The sequence below is a fragment of the Palaemon carinicauda genome, chromosome 35 (assembly GCF_036898095.1).
Source record: "Palaemon carinicauda isolate YSFRI2023 chromosome 35, ASM3689809v2, whole genome shotgun sequence".
Classification (NCBI taxonomy): Eukaryota; Metazoa; Arthropoda; class Malacostraca; order Decapoda; family Palaemonidae; genus Palaemon; species Palaemon carinicauda.
Genome location: NC_090759.1, coordinates 45,109,076 through 45,128,556, shown reverse-complemented (window position 1 = coordinate 45,128,556; position 19,481 = coordinate 45,109,076).

Here is a 19,481-nt window from a genome sequence, read left to right as displayed (position 1 = left end):
CTTTTCAATAAAATATGTTTTCCTCGTTAGATTTGTAATTATGAAAAAGGAACATTACTTTGCCTCCACCGAAGCAAAACATAACATGTAAATCCATAGATATAAAATAACTCAGCAGTAAATCTCGAGCATACATTTCATAGGTTTGTCATTACTATACAAATAACTAAGGAAATACAGTCAAGAGACAGAAATCAAATTGAAATTTTAACAATAAGAATATAAAGATGATGCGAAATGAACACTTTACCGGGGACTGGGGTCAAGGGACCATAATCAGACACACTTATTTATTTCAACTTTATTCAATTATTTACACATAACCAACCACGTTTATTTACTTCAAACATTCAAAATTTGACCATGAAATACAATCTTGAACACTAACATTATCAACGATTTCATACAACAGATATCATAGAAAATATAAAAACGCAATTTATAGCTTTTTTCGTATACAGAGAATGGTACACATCTTTTCCAGTACCTCTTTAACAATAACATAACATTGTAAAATTAACCCATTTTACATAGAATCCTTAAATATATATACATATATATATATATATATATATATATATATATATATATATATATATATATATATATATATATATATATGTATATGTATATATATATATATATAATATATATATATATATATATATATATATATATATATCACATTAATACACAACAAATTTTCCCTTTTCCATTGTACTGCGCCATATTCAATAGAAAAAAAAATACGGGCCTGACTCAAATATGGCGAATTTTCCTTTCTGGACGATGTCTAAAACAACATTCAAAAGCTAAAATTCATTCAAAAACTAAAATTTGCTTGACCACTACAGTAAAAATGCTGACAATCAGACCAACACTATGTCCAATCATCATCTCAATCTAGAAAGTTTAGATGAAGTTAATTAAATTTCAGATGTCCCGTATGCTTTATTTAAAAAAAAAAATATAAAATGCGTGAATGAAAATGACAGGCCTTGTGAGTTGTGTAGCAAGATAATAAAACAGTATTTGTTTATTTGTCGAGAATTGGGAAAATTAACAAGTAGAAGGAATATTTTAGAATTAAGGAAATTAGGATTACCAACCAAAGAAGTTTCTCGATATATCAGACAGGCTTTGGAATTGTAATATAAAACTAAGCTATGCTGTCGGTATAAAAGGTAACTAATGCTAATGATCTTTGTGGTTTCTGCCAATTGTAGCACTTTGGACCTACACATATAATTGTTTGTCCACAGACAGTATTATAGAATGAGCGACAAGGGATTTAGAACCTCCATGAACGCTCGCAGTTGAAGTTCGTATGATTGACCTTGATTTTAGTGCTGCCCTTAACCATGGTAATCATGAGGCCCTTGTTTTCAAACTCAAACAGTTGGGAGTGGGTGGGTTTTTTCTTAGCACTACTATTGATTTTTTAAGTAAAAGATCCCAAAGAGTTGTTGATGGGCACCATAGTGAGTATAGGAATGTGATAACTGGTGTGTTTCTCATGGTAGCGTTCTTAGACCATTACTTTTCATATTATAAACTATGTAGTTTGGCCTAGAAAACAAACTTGTTGCATATGTAAATGATGCTACTCTCTTTGCCTCTGTTCCATCTCCTGGAAGTAGATCTGGGGTTGCTGAATCTCTAAAAAAAGAGATTTAGCAAAAATCTGTGCACGGTGCAAATTATGGGGTATGAAGTTGAATCAACAAAGCTAAAATTATGATGGTAAGTAGGTCGAAGACAGTGGCTCCTTAATATCCGGATCTCAGCATTGATAATGTTTCTTTAACTCTGCATGATTTTTAAGATTTTAGGTATGACTCTTTTTAGCAAAATTTACTTTTGAGAAACACACTTGGTTGTCGACTCTTTAATTGGAGAGAAAATTGTCTTATTGAGAGAATCTTCTAAGATATTCGTGTATCAATTTATTCTGGAAAAGTTTTTATTTTTTCGTCCTTCCATGTTTCGAGTATTGTTTTCTTGTCTGGCTTTCAACTGCTTATTACCATCTTAATTTGTCGGATAGGAACTTACGCTCTATTAAATTTCGTATTCCTGATCTACTGTAGATCTGTCACCGTCGATCAATTAGTTTGTTATGTATTTTGCATAAGTTTTTTTTTTTTATGATTCTGACCATCTGCATTCAGATATTCCCAGACAGTAACATCCTGTTCACATTATTATTATTATTATTATTATTATTATTATTATTATTATTATTATTATTATTATTATAACTTGCTAAGCTACAATCCTAGGTGGAAAAGCAAGATGCTATAAGCACAAGGGCTCCAACACAGAAAATAGCCCAGTGAGGAAAGGGAATAAGGAAATAATTAAACTACAAGAGAAGTAATTATGTTAAAACAAAATATTTTAAGAACAGAAACAACAATGAAATGACTCTTTCATAAATAAACTATAAAAACTTACAAAAATAAAAACCACAAGAAGAAGAGAAACAAGATAGAATAGTGTGCCCGAGTGTACCCTCAAGCAAGAGAACTCTACCTCAAGACAGTGGAAGACCATGGTACAGAGGCTATAGCACTGCTCAAGACTAGTGAACAATGGTTTGATTTTGGAGTGCCCTTCTCCTAGAGTAGTTGATTACCTTACCTTAATTTAATAGTCTCTTCTACCCTTACCAACAGGAAAGTAACCACTGACCAATTACAGTGCAATGGTTAATCCCCTGAACGAAGAAGAATTGGTTGGCAGTGTTTTCAGGTGTGTGAGGACAGTGGAGAATATGTAAAGAATAGGCCAGACTATTCGGTGTATGTGTTGGTAAAGGGAAAATGCGCCGTAACCAGAAAGAAGGAGCCAATGTAGCACTGTCTGGCCTGCTGAAGGACCCAATGACTCTCTAGTGGTAGTATCTCAATGGGTGGCTAGTACCCATAAAACTGGGTATGCAGATAATTACCTCCGACAAGGTTATATTTTCAAGTCGGATTTTTTTATTCATTTGTCTGCGTGTCTGTGGACAGGATTACGTCAAAACTACTCGACAGATTTTGACGAGATTCCCACCACATATAGATCTTACGTCATGGACGACCCCATAAACTTTTGGAGATGATCCGGTACCGGATCAGGATTATAGATCCGGATTTGCAATTTTCACAATTTAAAGATTACGTCAGAACAAATTGATACATTGGATTTTCACCAAACTTTAACAATGAATAGATATTATGCATCAGAAGAAACCATGAAATTTTGGAAGGGATACGGATCAAGATCATGATTTTGGAACAACATTGTACTTTCCACCATCCACTGTATAGTCCGCATATGAAAAGTGAGAGCCGATGCCCGTAGAATTTAGTAAAATGATGGCAATATTCATTGACGGAGGTCTGAAATCTCTGATGGCTTTAGTTCTAATAGCCTTACCTTCTCCATCACAGTATTCTAGAAGTTTTATTCCAGATGTGGTCAAGTTGTGGAATGAACTTCCTAATCGGGGAGTTGAATCAGTGAAACTTCAAAAGTTCAAACTTGCAGCGAACGTTTTTATGTTGAACAGGCAAATATAAGTAACTATTTATAGTTTATATATGAAAGATCTGTTTTGAATGTTGTTACTATTTTTAATTTCTTTTAATTGTTCATTACTTCTCTTGTAGTTTATCTTTTTCCTTATTTGCTTTCCTCACTGAGCTATTTTTTCCCTGTTGGAGCCCTTGGGCTTATAGCATTCTGCTTTTGCAACTTGGGTAGTAGCTTAGTTACTACTACTACTACTACTACTACTACTACTACTACTAATAATAATAATAATAATAATAATAATAAAACAAAAATGATAATAATAATAATAATAATAATAATAATAATAATAATAATAATAATAATAATAATAATAATAATAATAATAATAATGCTGGTAGATGCTTGGCTGGGGGAACCTGTGGACCTCACTTCATCATCGTCTCCATCGCTGACCGTCACTGCAGCTGACTCTGGGACAGCAAACTGCTCACTGGGGACTGTCTCTCCCCGGACGATGTGTTGTATCAGGAAACTCCAGGTCTCCATGATCTAGTCGTCACGGGCACTCCTTTGGGGCTGGCCAGCTCCACTCTTCTTCTCCTTCTTCATAATCTTCCCCACCTTGGTTCTCAAGTTCTCGTAATGCTTCTTGCATTGGGCACAAAGTGGGCAGGAGGCTCCAGTTGCTCTCCAAGTCGGTCCCACCAGCTGTTCTTGGCCGCCACGTTGAGCCACTCCTTGTGCTTCTTATCATACAGCTGGGGGTTCTCCTTCACAAGGTCGGCTAACCTAAACTCGGCCTCTTTTGTCCAGCGGTATTCAGGGATTTCTTTCTTGGACACCCGGACCTGCTTCTTCTGCTTTCTGTTAGCCTCGTCCTCACTGGATGGCTGTCTCTGGCGTTCGATTGGATCCTGCTGTGTCTCCAGGATCACGATATCGAGACTTGATATAGATGACTGAGGAGAATTATCTCTATCAGCAGTCTCTGCCTCTGGCCTGTTGGCTTCTGGCATTCCCCCTCTTCCTTTTGTCTGCTTGGTTTTAGGCATGTTGTCTCTTCACTGGCGACCTCTGGAATGGCGAGCAGTGTCCAGGAAGCTCAAATATATACCCCCACACCGACGCGAGCGCCACTGTCGCGCAGTAGTCGTGAACTGCTCGTGAACTGTTTGTGAACTGTTCGTGAACTGATTGTGAACTGCTTGTGCCATGCGCAAACTGTTCATGAAGTGCGTAAACTAGTCGTGAACTGCTCATGCCATCAATGTGTGAAGTACACGTGACCATGTCATTGGGAAGGCACGGCCACGCTGCGACGCGCGCATATTCATGAACGTGTCGTCAACTACTCGTGAACTCGACGTGAGTTGTTCGTGAACTATTCGTGGCAGTTCGTGACAGTCGTGGCATGGCACGCACTGGCACGCATCATCCTGCACAGTTTGCGCATAGTTCACGACCCGGTCGCGAAATTTTGTCGTGACTAAAATTTTGAACATTTAAAAATTCTCGTCATGACATGCCACAATGTCACGACGGGTTTACGTACACTTCACGCCAGTTTATGACAAGTTTGCGCATTGGCACGACTCGAGTCATGCCAATGCGTGCCACAAATTAGTGCAAGGGTCAGAGTGGCATAAGTTATATTCTTTTTGGAAAATTTCAAACAGGTTTGGGGAATATCGTCAGTTTGCTGGTGAGAATTATAGCATATCAGTGAGACAAATGTTTTAATACCAGAAGAAAGATAGAGAATTATCAATAAGGAATATAACTTTACCATAACAGGGAGAAAATATCACAATACAAAAATTTGATGAGATAAATTGGGAGAACAGTTTACCATCAAAAGAAATGTATCTTTAGACATTGACATTAAGGTAACGCAACAAGGAGGCTGTATTGGTGTTCTTCCTGCCATAACTTTTTTTTTACCAGGTTATTCATATTACACTGTAAGTAAAAGAATGAAATGCAAATTGTGGTTAGAAATCTTGACAAGAGATGGCAGTACCATTGCATGTCATGTTGGTTCATTTCTTTTAAAGAGTTTACATTTCTAATGTTTTTCTAATACTCAGTGTCTCATTTTCTACAACATTGTTTTATTTTTACATAAGATATAGCAGATTCAACACACATCACTACTACATTTTCTTTATTTATACTCCATCTATTCCTTTGTTTACCAACAAATTGGTTTATTGAACTCATTTCAAGTCCATTTTTTATAACATGACAACTTAGTCTCTCTCTCTCTCTCTCTCTCTCTCTCTCTCTCTCTCTCTCTCTCTCAAATAGGATGCTAATATTATCAAGATTATAAAAGATTGTTGAGATATGTATTTGATTTTGTCACTGTTTTCACAATATTATTTTGAAGCCCTTTTTAATGTTAAAGGTAAAGAATATAAGTTAATTATATTTTCCAAATCTTACTAGGAATATCAATTGTTATACAATAAATACATAAAAAAGCGTGTTAAGAAGGCTATTGCTTTTGCATGAATTAACTATACTAAAGAAAATAATATTCAAGCACTAGTCTACCCGAGCTGCTGAAAGTGACAGCTAAATATTTAGACATATATGCACACACATATTCAACCATTTCCACCCCTGCCATTTTAGTATCTACAATCCGGCTGCTTCGGCAATTTGTGAGAGAGATTGGTTTCCTAGAGCACCTCTCCAGTCCACCCTCTCACCAGGGCATGACTATTCCCTCTTCCCCTACCAGAGGGACGGGGTGAGACCGAGAAGTCATAACGTCTAGGTTGCCGCTGAGCGTGACGAAAGAAATATATTTAAATATACATAATATAGTCAGGGGTGACATGAAATATATCATATGGCAAATAAGAAGTAAAAGGAATAAATGATGAGAGATTTGCTAGAGAGAGCATATTTCAAGTAAGATTCTCATTAATACTCCATCACATAAATATACATTTGAACACAAGTTTACATATGACACGTACAGTATACAGAGATAATAATTATATTTTCATCAAACGATTTCAATACTTTGGAGAAAAAGTGCTAAAAGGTATTTGCATTCACTTGAGTTCTTAAGAAAAATATAAATAATATGTACTGTAATCCTTTATGTAAAAAAATTCTTTTAACAAATAACAAACAACTCGCGATGTTCTTCACTTGAAGAAATTTTTGATGACAAATTCTTTCAAAACATTTTTTTTTTTAATTTTCTCAAATAACATACACTGAGTGCTACTCTCTTTGTTTTCTTAGATAAGTTTTATTATTTGAATGGTGGATTCCATAGAAAATACTTATTCTAGAAAAAATGCAGAATTTCATTAGTAAAGGATATAGTTTATTCGCTTTATTTCGCTATGGAACCTAGTACAAAAGGCAGTGTTTGCAATCCTGTAGTGTCTCACCATTTATGGCTTTGAATAATTTTCTCATAATAAGGAGTCAAGAAAATTTATATACATATACATATATATATATATATATATATATACACACACACACACACACACATGTATATATATATATATATATATATATTAATTCTTACAAAGCTGGTCTTCATGAGTGCAGAATATTTTATTCCTGTATTTTATTTTTGTATTTAAAAGATGTATAGCCAGCTCGTAAGGTGAGTTTTATTCTTGTAGTATTAAGTAATGTATGTATATTACATAAGACTGTCGCCATTTACATAATTGTATTTTCATTCAGTCCCCTGTATGTAAACTTACGTTATTTTAAAGAATTGGATTTTCATTTCACTTAGTTTTGTTACGAAGTTTTATGTAAACTTGTTCAAAGGTATGCTGTATGACACACATGCTAGGAATTGCATCATGTTTCCACGTGGTTGAAAGAGACATGAATATTCTAGGCCAAAGTTTATTCTTTTTTTTTTTTTAATGTTGTGAGAGGATGTGGCCGGAGTTAGCTGAGAGAGGGTTGCCTCACAAGCAATGTTAGTATCCCTTCTTCAAATTGCTAAGTCGGCAACCTTACGCCACTAGACCCATGCTAGAAATTTCTAGAGTGAATCAAGTTAATATATATAAGACCTAGCAATGCAAAGGAGACAGAAGAGATCCAGCCTGACACGCCACAAGATTTTTGCTTCCGCCAGCCTCTATCCAGTCACTATGTGCTTAGTGTCTCCTCTCAAAAGTGAATAGCAATTTCTCTCCTACGTATACCATGTATAGAGTTGTTCAAATGTTGGTGATATTATTGTGTATTAATTCAAGTGAAGTGTGTTAATATAAGTGAATTTATAATATAAAGTATTTTGTAACTGGCCCTTTGAATTAGGTTAAACAGTGAAGTGTAATTATTTTGCTTAACCGTTCGGTAACATTGTGTGAGCATAAGGAAATAAGAGTAACAGTTAAGTATATGTATGTGTAATTCGGATTTATTTTCTACAAGTGTTAAAGTGTCATTTATTCATTAATTGTCAAAATAAAATATTTTCATAAATTGATTTCTAGTAAAACAAGTGATTGTATAATTCTTATAGAATGTCTTTCTTTTTGTCTTAGTCTAAGGTTTAGTTCAGATTTAATATTTCGAGTGATTTAATTTTGGTGTTAATTTTGAATTGTTAACTTTTCATAGAATAAATCTATTTTTGTGAATTGTGTATTATTTCAATTTCAAATACTTTTCTCAGTGCTTTGCTCATATTCCTTGACTAAGAACCGAAGTAAGAGGTTGATTTAAGAATAGTTCCCATTAAAAATAAAGTAATCACCCAGTTTTGTTTTAAGTGTAAAGTAAAGACACCTTTTAGATATTCAGTGTTCATATATATTATTGTCTGGGAGTTGCATACTATTCTCAGAGCTCAGAGTTTTTATATTGTGTATCAAGTCATGCAATATAAGCAGGTGAGTTTTGGATCTCAGGAATTTACGGAATTCACTAGTCGTAATAATATATATACACACACATGCACACATATACACAAATATACATATACATACACACACATACATATACATATACATAACATATAAATATATATACATATATATATATATATATATATATGTATATATATATATATATATATATATATATATATATATATATATATATACATATATATATATATATATATATATACATATATATATATATATATATACATATATATATATATATATATATATATATACTACACACACACAACATATATATATATATATATATATATATATATATATATATATATATACAGTATATATATATATATACATACACACACACAAAACACTATATATATATATATATATATATACATATATATATATATATATATATATATATATATATATATATATATATATACAGGGTGACACAAAAAAACGCTTATCACCAAAAAACGAATGACTTCCAAAATTTTATTTAGATCGACACAAAACTTTAGCTACATTTAGGTCAAGCCTGTGTAGCAGACATTTCCAAAGTTTCAAGTCTGTACAACAGAAACTCTTTGTTTCACTGGCTCTCCAAAATGTGCTCCTAATGAGCTCCCGGCACTGCAGGCGCATTTGGATCCGGCGGGCAAAGTTCTCGATGACCCTCACGCATTCCTCCCTTGGGATCACTCTTATTGCTGCTGTGATTGCTGCCTTCAGGTCAGGGATAATCTGGGGGCTGTTTCCATATACCCTGTCTTTAAGGTATCCCCAGAGATAAAAATCTGGGGGGGTTCAGGTCTGGTGAATGCGGCAACCACTCCGGGTCACACCTGCGGCTGATCAGTCGGTCAAGGAAACGCTGCTGTAGCCATGCCAATGATTCGTTTGAAGTGTGGAAGAAGGCACCATCCTGCTGGAATCACTGGAGGACCCTGATAACTCCTCTCCGTCGACCAAGTTCTGTCCAGAACTTGCCAAGCACCTGGACATATCGCTCGGTGTTGATTGTCACAGACCGCTTGTTGTCGTCCTCGAACCAGAATGGTCCAATGATGCCATGTTTGGAGATGGCAACCCAGGCAGAGCACTTTACCGAGTGTAATGGCCTTTGCAGACAGTGCTCAGGGGGTCTGCTACCCCAGAAGATATTGTTCTTCGAGTTCACGTGACCTGACAACAGAAAATGTGCCTCGTCCGAAAACAGACATTGTCAAGGAAGTCTGGCACAGCGCCAATCTTGTCGCAAAACCACTGGTACATGATCACTCTCTTCCTCATGTCATCAGGTGTAAGCTTGTGTTTAATCTGTATCCTGTAAGGATACAGGTAGAGATCTGTGTTTAAAATTCTCCGTATGGACTCCTGATTGATTCCAAGCTCCTGACTTTGCTGTTGCTCAGACTTGCTTTGGCTGCGGACAACAGAGTCTCTGACTGCAGCAATGTTGTGTGGTGTCCTTGATGATTTCGGTCGTCCAGAGTGTGATTGTCTGTTAGTGTCTTTACAATTGAGGTTATGCACAGTCCCATGGCTTCTGAACTTGTTGACCCATCTATAGATCATTGAGTGGACAGGAAATTCTTGACATCTGAACCGTTCTTTGAATTGCAATTGAGCTGCATGGATAGACTTCAACTGAAAATATGCCTCAACTATAAATGTCTTTTCCTTAGTAGTCCATGGAATCTCGAAGGTCGAGTTTGGTAGACTCTTAGAACATTAATTTTTCTTGATAAATCTGAAAAATAAAAGGAATTGATAGTTCATTTCAAAAGTTATTCAAGCTTAGGTAATGACGTTTTTTTGTGTCACTGTATATACATATATATATATATATATATACTGTATATATATATATATATATATGTATATATATATATATATATATATATATTTGGTAATTGTTTACAACACCACGCTCTCCATTTCCATTTACTCTAAATTAATGCAATCCTGCAGTTCTCATCTTCTTGTACAGTAATTCGGTGGTTATTTAGATTCTGAGCAGCAATAACTAGCAAGATACGTTGAGGAAGGTGGAAGGGGTTATAAAAAGAAAATAGCTTGGTTTCCTCACTAAACGACTTGGAACTGACATGTCAACATAGTCAACCAAACAGAATTCGTGATGCCAGCTTACAAGCCGTACATAAACAGAAGTTTATGATGCCAGCGTACATTTGATATACTGTATATTTAAAATATACTTAATCAAAAATTGAGTGATTACTCATAAGTGTCACTATTTGTAAATTGCATATTTTAAGGACTTTTTTGAGTAATTATTCCATTTCTAATTAAGTATATTTTGAATATACAGTATATCAAATGTACGCTGGCATCACGAACTCCTGTTTATGTACGCCGGCATCACGAATCCTGTTTGGTTGACTATGTTGACATGTCAGTTCCAAGTCGTTTAGTGAGGAAACCGAGCTATTTTCTTTTTATAACCCTTTCCCGTTCCTCAACATATCTTGCTAATTATTGCTTTCCCAGAATTTAAATAACCACCTAATTACTGTGCAAGAAGATGAGAACTGCAGGATTGCATTAATTTGGAGTAAATGGAGAGTGTGGTGTTGTAAACAATTACCATATATATATATATATATATATATATATATTTCTTCTAACTATAATTGAACTGTTTATCACGTTACTTAAAAAGGCTAATTAGAAGAAAAGAGGAAATAAAAATAAATCACTATATTTCAGCCAATACCCATTGGCCCTCTTCATGGTGTGGCATAACTGTAAAATGAGATAAGAAATGAACAGACACAGTTTATATATGAAAGCAAAGGGATGTTTCCAGTTTTTTTCGAAAAAGGGTGTATTTGGTCCGTGGAAGGATTAGTGAAATTTAATTTCATCCAGGTCAAGAATATGAAAACACCACTGGATGAAATTAAATTTGGCAAATGCTGGGTGAAACGTAACTTTCAGAATTCCCAAATACGCATATCTATCGTGAACATAAAATATTTAACGTCCATATGATATCAACAGTAAACAATTATTTGAATACACATTTGTCAGTAATAAAAAGTAAATAAAAAATAGATAAAAAGACCCATAAAAGTCCGAATTGAAAAACTTTTAGAAGCTTATCTTATTGAGAATTTAAAGAAATGCCTTAACAGTGTTCTCAATTACTTACATAGGAAAGTTGTTAGTGTTTGTTTAATTCTTACAATTTCATCATGAAAGGATTCCAATCGCTACAAATTTGATGCCCCGCGCGCAATAATATTTTGATTATTCCTAATTTGTTTTTATCAGGACAAATGTAATTAAAACTGACACAATCTCCAAGGTCAGTGAACCTAACATAGACAGAGGCTCTCACTGCACCATCACACAGGAAATGCAAAGAATGATTGCTATCCATCTAGTAAGTCAATTTTAATACTGATTCTTCTTCAAATTTAGATTTTAACTTTGTGGTAGAGTTTTCATCATCAATAACAATGGAAGTAGGTTGTTAGGTAGTAGGTTGGCCAGGGCGCGAAACTTTTTTTTCCCAAACAGGAGTGCAGATTGGGGCGGGGCTTCGTGAGCAGAAAAGAGATTTAAAGGGTAACTCCTTTATTACGGCTGCGTTAAGAGTTGATGGGTAACTAGCTCAAAGCTATGATCAGTAACTGCATTCATAAAGAACTGAAATGTTTATAGATAGCTTAATAGTAATAATAATATATATATATATATATATATATATATATCATGATATGCATATGAAAACTAAATGTTACTGTAATAACTTTATTTTCAAAACTTTCCTTGTGTTAAAAACAATGTTTTTAACAGTTTCATAGTTCGATTCGTGCAAGTAGTCTACATCCTCTTCTTCACAAATCATCATCATTACTTTTATAACTATTCCTTCATTGTTGCACCTGTTTAATCATGAAGAATAAAGGATTTAAAAGTCTGTAAGTTTTACGTGTTGATTTTTTACTCTACCGCTTGAGTTATTGGGTTCTTTGACTGGCTAGACTGTAATACATTTGTGTCGGTGCCGAGAGAAGGTTGTGAACTCAAAGGCAGGATGCAATCAACTGAGTTAATTTATTATGGAACACTCTCCTTTATATACAAAACCTCAAGGCAACAGGAAATTACATGTTCGAGAAAATGACAATGTTACATAGGCGACACGCAGACATGTTTATTCTGGTTCTTTTTAGTGCGAGGGAAGAGCGAAGATACAAGCATAATATATACAAAAGGAATTATGTACAATTGTGTGACACACGGTTGGTACATGGCTCCCCCCCTAAAAATGACATACTGTACATGTTAAATAGGGCGCCCTGATCTAGAGAGGCGAACTGTAGGCGGGTCATCTGGCAGAAGATAAGCAGGTTTTAGACGATCAATGGAGACCCAGTCTTCTTTGCCACGAATGTTTAGTAGGAATGCTTTCGGACTGCGTCGGATCACAAGGAAAGGGCCCGTGTAAGGGGGCGTTAGCGGTGGCTTGGTAGTGTCGTTGCGCAGGAAGACGTGCGTTGCAGAGTGCAGGTCTGTTGGTATGTGATGCTTTGCTGGGGGCTTGTAAGTCTGGCGGCATGGAGTAAATTTTCCCACGATGTGACATATGCGCTGGAGATCGTCAGAGGAGGTTGTAGAAGGAAAAAATTCGGCAGGGACGACCAACGGGTCGCCATACACCATTTCAGCTGCCGAGACGTCGAGGGCGTCTTTAGGAGTGGTCCTTAGTCCCAGGAGGACCCAGGGAAGCTGAGTAAACCAGTTGCAATCCTTGCAGCGGGACATCAAAGCTGCTTTGAGGGTGCGATGAAAACGTGCAACTTTTCCATTGGCAGCGGGGTTGTAGGCCATTGTCTGATGTAGGGTGATGCCCGGGAGATTCTCTAATGATGTCCACAATTGCGAGGTGAAAGTGGTTCCCCTGTCAGAAGTAATATGCTCAGGGATACCAAATCTTGAAATCCATCCAGAGAGTAAGGCAGATGTACATGAGGCGGACGTTGCAGTTTCCATGGGAATGGCTTCAGGCCACCGGGTTGAATGGTCGATGACGGTAAACAGGTAACGATATCCTTGTGATGTGGGTAGGGGGCCTACAACATCGACGTGAATGTGTGCGAAATGACGCTGAGGTTGAGGAAAGGTGCCCACTCCTGAATCCATGTGTCGATGTACTTTGGAAGTTTGGCAAGAAGTACAGGCGCGGACCCAATCCTTAGCATCCTTAGAAATGCCGTGCCAAATGAACTTTGCCTTCAGCAGCTGTGCAGTAGAACGGCACGAGGGATGTGAAAGGCCGTGAATGAAATCAAACACCTGTCGGCGCATGGGAGCAGGAATCCAAGGTCGCGGTCTGCCAGTACTGACGTCACAGAGGAGGGTGGTGTTAGAGTCTTCGAAGGGGAAGTCTTCCCACCGGAGGGACGTGCAGGATGTCCTACATGCTTGATATTCTGGATCCTGTCATTGGGCTTCAGCCAGGGCGTTGTAATCCAATCCCAGTTGAACGGCAGCCAACGTGTTTCTTGACAGGGCATCGGCAATGGGATTCATTTTCCCAGGGACGTATTGAAGGGTGCAATTGTATTCAGCCACGGCGGAGAGATGTCGGCGTTGCCAGGCGGACCAGGCATCAGACTGTCGAGTAAAGGCGTGCACCAGAGGCATGTGGTCTGCGCGAATGACGAAGGGCGTACCTTCTAAGAAATGGCGAAAGTGACGGACAGCCAAGTGCACCGCCAGCAATTCTCGATCGAAGGTAGAATAACCCGATTCTGCCTTGGACAGTTTTCTGCTGAAGAAGGCCAATGGGCGGGGCGAGCCGTTGACCACCTGCTTGAGTACTGCACCAATAGCGACGTCGCTGGCATCGGTGGAGAGAAGGAGAGGGGCATGTGGGATAGGAAAAGTGAGAGCCGCAGCAGTTGATAGGGCCTTCTTTGCATTGCAGAAGGCTGCTTCTTGAAGGGGACCCCACTTCAGGTCCTTTGGCTTGCCCTTGAGGGAGGCGTAGAAGGGAGCAAGAGTGGCGGCAATGGCTGCCAGAAAACGGTGATAATAGTTGATCATGCCCAAGAATTCCTGCAGAGCTTTGACGGTCGAGGGCGCGGGGAAGTTCTGAACGGCTGCTACCTTCTCAGGGAGGGGATGGACTCCTTCAGGAGTGATGCGGTGCCCTAAGAACGACACTTCATTGCCGCCAAAGGTACACTTGTCGTACCGGACTACAAGGCCGTTTTGTTGCAGGCGGTCGAGCACGATGTGCAGGTGACGGAGGTGTTCCTCTTTTGAGGAGGAGAACACAAGTATGTCGTCCACATAACATACACAGAAAGGGAGGTCCCCTAAGATGCCATCCATGAGACGTTGAAACGTGGCCCCAGCATTGCGAAGGTCAAAACATAAGTAATTGAAGGTGTATGTACCAAACGGAGTGGTGATGGCAGTCTTGGGGATGTCTTCTGGGTTCATAGGCACCTGATAATACCCCTTCAGGAGGTCGAGCGTAGAGAAAACCTTCGCTTTGTGCAGGTAGGAGGTCACGTCGGCAATGTTTGGGAGGGGGTAGTGATCCGGTTCTGTTTGCATGTTCAGGTGCCTGTAATCCCCGCACGGACGGTGGGAGCTGTCTTTCTTCAGAACGATGTGTAAGGGTGACGACCATGGGCTGGAGGCCTTTTGGCAAAGGCCCATTTCCTCCATTTCGGCGAACGTTTGTTTGGCGGCTGCCAATCGTTCCGGTGCCAGACGTCTGAATTTTGCGAAGACTAGGGGTCCCGTCGTCTTGATATGGTGATAAATGCCGTGCTTGGCAGGAACCGTGGGCGTTTGGCGAAGTTCTGGATGGAAAACTTCCGGGTACGACCTGAGGAGGTGGGCGTAGGCGTCTGTGGGTGCACTGATGTGGAGAGCGAGGTTAGAGGGGGCAGGTTGAAGAGGTGTCGACAAGTACGAGTCTGCGTTGACCAATCGTCGGTGGGCGACATCGACCAGAAGGTGGAAATGAGAGAGGAAATCCGCACCGAGGACTAGCAATGTGACGTCAACAACGAGAAACTTCCAATTGAATTTACCGTTTCCGAACGATAATGTGAGGTTCTCGTAACCGTAGGTGGGTATCGCAGATCCGGTGGCAGCTACCAAGCGGACGTCGGCAGATGTAGACAGACTACGTCGTGTCTTGAAGAGTTTCCTTGGCAAGAGAGAACGACAAGCACCTGTGTCTACCAAAAATCGCACACCCGTTCCTGCATCATGTAAAAAGAAAAGATTAGAAGCACGGGAGGCCACCGCCACGAGCAATGGCCTACTTACACGTTTTTTGGCCACTGACAATCCTCGGCACATTTCTTCACGGTTGCCCCAAATCTGAAGTGGTAGTAGCAAAACTGCGGCGGATGGGAGGTAGTAAGTGGCTGTAGAAGTCGTTTGTTGGGGCGCGAGCGATTGGTGGGTGGTGGGTGGCTTTGTCGCCGCTTCAGCACGTCACGGGGTAGGTGTGTATGTCCTACGGCATTCATGTCGGCTTCGGTTGACGTTGAATAGGCATCCTCTTCGTCAGGGGTGGAGACGTTGATGGAGGTCTTGAAGTGGCTGTCCATAAGGGCATCGGCTTTGGTCATCAAGTCCTTTATGGGTAAACTATCGACATCGGGTATGGCAGCGCGTATAGGTCCAGGTAAACGGCGTATCCAAAGGGCACGAAGTAGGTTCACCTCACGAGGAGAGCCGTCTGCGGCAGGTTGAAGGCGAGCGATACTGGTCATTTCCCTGAGGGCAAGCGAAGCCCTTTGGTCCCCCAACGGTTGTTGCGAGAGCTGAAAAAGCTTTGCTATATGGGCAGCTGGCGACGGCGAGTACTGCTGCAGAAGGTATGTTTTGAGGGCATCATACGTTATTGGGGTGTCTCCTTGCTCACAAAGCCAGTCGGATATTTCTGGGAAGGTGTCCTCGGGTATCGCCGCGAGAACATAATCTGCTTTGGTGGTTGAGTGAGTCACGCCCTTGATGCGAAACTGGACTTCTGCGCGCTGAAACCAGGCAAACGCCTCTCCGCTGGGGAATGACGAAAGTTTCAATGGGGGGCGAGGGGGGTGGGGGTGGAAGGTGGTGGGAGCGAGTCGACTTCTGGGGTCACCAATGTGACGGTGCCGAGAGAAGGCTGTGAACTCAAAGGCAGGATGCAATCAACTGAGTTAATCTATTATGGAACACTCTCCTTTATATACAAAACCTCAAGGCAACAGGAAATTATATGTTCGAGAAAATGACAATGTTACATAGGCGACACGCAGACATGTTTATTCTGGTTCTTTTTAGTGCGAGGGAAGAGCGAAGATACAAGCATAATATATACAAAGGAATTATGTACAATTGTGTGACACACGGTTGGTACACATTGGATCCCTCTATCTAGTTACGGCTAATTTTTCATTTGCCTACACATTCAACGAATAGTCTGGTCTATTTTTTTCCACATTCTCATGTGCCCTTATACACCTTTCGACACTGAGATTACCAAACAATTCTTCTTCGTTCAAGGCTTTAACTACTGCACTATAATTGTTCTGTGGCTACTTTCCTCTTCGTGAGGGTAGAAGAGACACTCTAGCTATGGTAAGCAGTCTAAGAGAAGGACACACCAAAATGAAACCATTGTTTTCTAGTCTTGGGATAGGGCCATTACCTCTGCAACATGGTCTTCGACTGTCTTGGGGTAGAATTCTCTTGCTTGAGGGTACATTCACGCACACTATTCTATAATTTATATATGGAAGATTTATTTCAATGTTGATACTGTCCTAAAAATATTTTATTTCTAATTGTTCATTACTTGTCTTATAGTTTATCTATTTCCTTTCTTCACTTGACTATTTTTCCTTGTTGGAACCATTGGTTTTTAGCATCGTGCTTTTCCAGCTAGGGTTTTAGCTTAGCTAATAATAATAATAATAATAATAATAATAATAATAATAATAATAATAATAATAATAATAATAATAATAATAATAATAATAATGCCATCAGCCATGAGTGCGTCAATAAAACAGTGTAATTTCGACTGATCATGAGAAATGAAAACCTTTGGCTTTGCCTAATGCAAAGAAAAGAAAACTGTATTAGAAAAAAGGAAACAGCAAGCAAGGTATTCTCTCCATCTCCTAATATCTAGTCTCTTCATCTCTCCTAATAGCTTTTCAAAATATTCTCTCCATCTCCTACTAGTTGTTCAAAATACTCTCTCCATCTCCTACTAGTTGTTCAAAATATTCTCTCCATCTCCTAATAGCTGTTCAAAATATTCCCTCCATATCCTAATATTTGTTCAAAATATTCTCTCCATCTCCTAATAGCTAGTCTCTCCATCTCCTAATAGCTAGTCTCTCCATCTCCTAATGGTTGTTCAAAATATTCTCTCCATCTAATAGTTGTTAAAAATATTCCCTCCATATCCTAATAGTTATTCAAAATATTCTCTCCATCTCCTAATAGTTGTTCAAAATATTCTCTCCATCTCCTAAAAGTTATTCAAAATATTATCTCCTAATAGTTGTTCAAAATATTCTCTCCATCTCCTAATAGCTGTTCAAAATATTCTCTCCATCTCCTAATAGTTGTTCAAAATATTCTCTCCATCTCCTAATAGCTGTTCAAAATATTCTCACCATCTCTGATTGTTGTTAAAAATATTCTCTCCATATCATCATAATGTCTTCATCCCTATGCAATATAATTCCATCTCTATTCTTGATAAATCCCAGTTGCCCCAAATCCTGTCTTTCCCTTTTCCTCAGGTTTGAAATCTTATAGATATACTTTTCTCTTTTCATTATTCTTAGCCTTTCATTTACTTGCTCTACTGCTCTCCCAATGCCTATACCTACAGTACTTCCCTCCAGAATCTTCGTCCTCTTTTCTGTCCCGTTCCTCTGCACCCTGTGCATGCCTTACTTTCCAGTCCTTCATAAATGCCTTCGATTTTATTTTAACCAACTCTTGCAGCTCTCGGTTCGACCATCATTTTTCTCCTTTCAACATACCATATCCGCTGGTTCTTCCCACTAATTCTTCTGTCTCCCTTATACATATTTCTTTTATACCTACCCAGATAGTTTCCACTTCGTTAACCTATCCAATCATTAACTTCTCTCTCTCTCTCTCTCTCTCTCTCTCTCTCTCTCTCTCTCTCTCTATAATCCTTCTAAATTACTTACCCTTTTCTCCTTTAAGATCCCAAACCTTAATTCGAGATCTCTTCTTTCTCGTCTTTGGTTTTTACCTCTATTCTAAAAATCTGTCCATAACATTGTATGTTGTTTAACACATGCTTCCCCCAAAATCACTTTACAATTCACCACATTGTTTTTGTCAACTCCTAACCAGGCTATAATGTATTTGGTTTCCACTACTCCACTTTCATAGGTTATCATGTGCTAATCCAACTTCTGAAACCAGGTGCTCATACATGCCAATTAAAAACTCTGACCCATCTCTAATATATATTCCCCATCTTCATTTTGGACCCTCTCATATCCGTCCTTTCTTTTTCTCTCTCTGACATGCTACTATGATTAGCATCTCCTCTTTCACTGTTCTAATAGCTGCCTCAAACTTTTGTCGAAATAATTATTTTTCTTATTTTTGGCAACCCATCTGAGGGGTATAGGCTGAAATTATATTTACTATTTGATCCCCTATTACCATTAGAATCTTTAAAAGCCCATCATTTATTCTCTTTATTTCTTCCACTTTTCCCTTCTAGTTATTACCCATTATGACCCCAGTTCCATTTTCTCTCTCGTGAACAGCTGTAATAGAACTCCTATCTCTCTAGTTCCCTTTCTTTTCCATCTTGTCTCTTGCACACACAGGATATTTATCCTCCTTTTCTTCTTCACATCCACTGTATCCCCAAATCTTCCCATTAGTGTACCGTCAATCCAAGTACCTGGTCTGATGTTCCATTTTGCCACTAGGTTCTTTAGCCGAAGTCGTGAACCCTCCGGTATCCCTCTTCCCTTTATTACA